Genomic DNA, 3,617 nt, shown 5'->3' with positions numbered 1-3,617 from the left:
TTTTTTTATTTTTTATTTTTTTTTTTGGCTTTGAATAGCAGTTCTATTTTTACCACCAATTGAATAGGATGCACGTGCTTGGAAGTTTATTTGATATTTTTTTCCCTTTTATTTCATTTTTTTAAAAAATATGTTTGTATTATTCAGTAACTATGAAGGGTATTTTTGGAAAGGGAAAATTCCCAACCAAAAAAGGGTGTTCCCTTTAAAGATTAACATAGATTATTAGAGTTCCCCCCTTGGTGATATTGGCCTTGATTCCCTTAATTCCCTTGATTATTATGGTTATGGTTACCATAACCACCTTGTTGGTTGTAGTTACCTTGGGGATTTTGGTCCCTTTGGTTCCTATTACCCCATTGGTTTTGGTTATGGTAATCATAATCATTTCCACTTTGGTTATAAGCATTTCCGCCTTGTTCCCTTTGATTAGGTGGTAAATATCTTTGATTGTCATTCCTAGGTCTATTATCATAAGACAAAGTATTGACTTGTTCATTTTCATTATCATTTCCCTTTTCATAATGGGATTGGGGTTGGGAATCATAATTACAAGAAGAGGTATCATGGTCATATGACCCACAACTTTCACAAAACAAACACCCATGTGGCATGTTATTAGATGTAGAAGGAGAAGAGTTAGAATTCATACCTATCCCCTTAGATTGGGAGGGATGCTCTTGTTGTGAAGTGGAAGTCTCTAGTTTTGCCTTGATAGATTTCATCTACTTGCCAAGGTTGGCGATTTGAGATGTCAAATTATTGATGGCGTTGAGGTGATCGACGGAGTAGACCGCATTTCCTCCTTTGCTTAAAGACTCCCTCTCTCCTTCTTGCCAATCCATGTGGTGTGTCACCACATCCTCAATTATCTCGATGACTTGCTCCTCCGTTTTGTTCATAATCGGGCCACCCGCTCCCGCATCCAAGCTAGTCTTTCCTTGTGGGCTCAAACCCCCATAGAAAATTTGAAGCACTTGATATGACAGAATTCCATGATGAGGGCACTCCCTTTGATATTCCTTGTATCGTTCCCATGCCTCATATATGGTTTCACTAGTCTTTTGACGGAAGCCTTGGATCAAAGCCCTTGCCTCGGCCGTCTTCTTTTGAGAATAGAATCTCCCTAAGAAAGCCGTGGTGACCTCGTCCCAAGTTCTCAAGAAGTTAGGCCTTACCTCCTTCTCAAGCCATTTAAGAGCCCTTCCTATCAAAGAAAAAGGAAATAGCTTTAGTCTCACAAACTCTTGAGTTACCCCATTTACCTTGATTTTGTTGCAATATTTTTTGAACTTGTTCAAGTGTGCAAGAGGGCTCTCATGTTTTACTCTACTATATTGCCTCCTTTCAATCAAATTTATCATCGCTAGCCGAATCTCGAAGTCATTGGCTTGAGTGACGGGTGGAGCAATGCCGCTTGAAGCTCTATAAGCTCCCGGAGTTCCCAACTCCTTTAAAGGTCTTTGAGGTGGTGGTTCTGCGTCACACATTTGATCTCGATCCTCCTCGAAATTGGTCTCTCTAGTTGGGGGAGTATTAAATGGCCTAGAACCGGCTCTTTTTCTCCTTCAATAAGTTTGCTCAATCTCGGGATCGTAAGGTACCAAGATCCTGTTATGAGTTCTGCGCATACACTCTCAACAAACGCAATTAGTACCAAGGCTACAAGTGTAGCCAAAAAGAAACAATCTTTTTGATTTTTTTTTTTTGTTTTATGGTGAACTAGACTCAAGTAATCAATTAGCAATCAACAACACTGTTCCCCGGCAACGACGCCATTTTGATGGGCGTTGGAACGATCGCACATTCCACACTCGATCAAACACATTTATTAACAAACACCTTACAAACCAAGCATAATGACAAGTAAGAGTTCGGTCCACAAGGAACGGGATATGGTTGCCAAAGATCTTAACACTTAAGCTAATTTGAAGTCAATGCTGAATTGGGGTTCGTCAAGTAGACAAACAAACTATGGTTCTAAATCAATGGATTAAAGACACTAGTGAATGGGATCCACTCAAACAAGGCAATTAGGCAAACGGGGAGTAAAATAGACAAGATATAGCAAGGACTATATATAAAATCAACCTCATGCAATAAGAAAACAACTCACACTACTAAACTTAGATTCCTCATTAGTCTAGCAATAGATGATACATAATCAATTTGCAATAAGTAATGACATACTCAATTTACACTTCCATGTCAAATTAGGCATATCATGCTATCAAGCTCCTAAGTCAAGGGTAGCTAATCCTATCATGAAGAACTAACAAGCAATCTCATATAATCAATTTAATTGCAATATAAACATCAATGTTTCTCCCACATTTGCATAACTAACCTAAAAGGTTGAGCTTCACCCAACCCCCAGCAAGAAGACTACTCATAACTCATGTTTATCAACATGCAATCAACAATTAGGGTTCTAACTACTTCAATAATTTGGAAAAAGTGGTTAACAATTGAAATAACTATCATCCAATAACAAATTACCAAGAACTAAGAAGATTTAAATAACATGCAAATACCAAATAAAATATGAAATTAAGTAGAAAAAGGTTGGAGAAATTACTAATTGAAGCTTCAAATGTTGAATACAAATTGCCAAACCTTGAGAATAATTCTTGAATTTCACTAATACAATGATTTGATTTGATGAAAACTAAGCTAAAATTAATTAAAAGGAATGTTCAAACTAAGAGAGGTTTCTGAAAACTAGGCTACTGTTCTTTCCTCCTAAAAGAGCTAAAGGGGAAGTATTTATACTCCCCGAAACACATAGGAAAATCCGTCAAAAGAAAACGGATTCCCAGCGAGGAGCGCCCGCTCCACAATGAGGAGAGCCCGCTCCTAAGCTAGGAGCGCCCGCTCCTTTCGGTTGCACACCCTCTCCAGATGCTTCAATGAAAAGTCAGATTTGAAAGTGTCAGGGAGGAGCGCCCGCTCCTCACATGATGCACGCCCGCTCCCCTGTTCCACAGCATGGGCAGATTTCAACTTCAAAGGCAGGAGCGCCCGCTCCTGGTCAGGAGCACGCCCGCTCCTAACAGACTCTGAATTTGGGTAGATTGTAGCTAAAGTCGAGCAGCGCCCGCTCCATGAGAGATGCACGCCCGCTCCCCTGGAGCGCCCTCTCCAATCTTTAATTCTCTTGTCTTAAACACAATTCATGCACCGAAAGCTTGCCAAATTGAGTCCATAGACCTGCAAAACGTGGACAAACACAAACCAAGAGGGGGGAAACCCGAGACAAAACATTTTCATTCAAAATTGGGTTAGAAAGAGGGGAAATGAATGCAAAATCGGGTTTAAATTGACACAATAAGTGGTCAAATAAACCACTTATCAATGGACTTTCAATATCATTAGATTATGAATCTATTGATATATGTAATTATCATTCTAATTTGAAATTTTGACTATGTCACCATTTAGAAAAATGATGATGTGAACTCGAGGTCGAATACATTTTGATGTAAGAAAGCCAAAGGTTCACAGGCTAGAGATGGACAACAAAACTTCATTTGTGATACGATCACTACTTGTGCTTAGTTGAAGCATAAGAGTGAAAATTTTGAAAAGTTCAAAATGTTCAGTATGAAGTTCAGTAT

The 3,617-nt window shown here is 39.0% G+C and overlaps 1 non-coding gene across 1 annotated transcript; it reads left to right on the top strand.

Annotated features, from left to right (window-relative positions):
* The first annotated feature begins 990 nt into the window (after positions 1-990).
* Positions 991-1,096, top strand: LOC145606503 (small nucleolar RNA R71). Its single transcript, XR_014105364.1, has one exon. It is a non-coding gene; the product is annotated as a small nucleolar RNA R71 (small nucleolar RNA).
* The last annotated feature ends 2,521 nt before the right edge of the window (positions 1,097-3,617 follow it).

This window comes from Chenopodium album, chromosome 22 (genome assembly GCF_948465745.1).
Source record: "Chenopodium album chromosome 22, dcCheAlbu1.1, whole genome shotgun sequence".
NCBI lineage: Eukaryota > Viridiplantae > Streptophyta > Magnoliopsida > Caryophyllales > Amaranthaceae > Chenopodium > Chenopodium album.
Note: the sequence above shows the minus strand (reverse complement) of the source record. Positions and strands in the feature narration are given on the sequence as shown.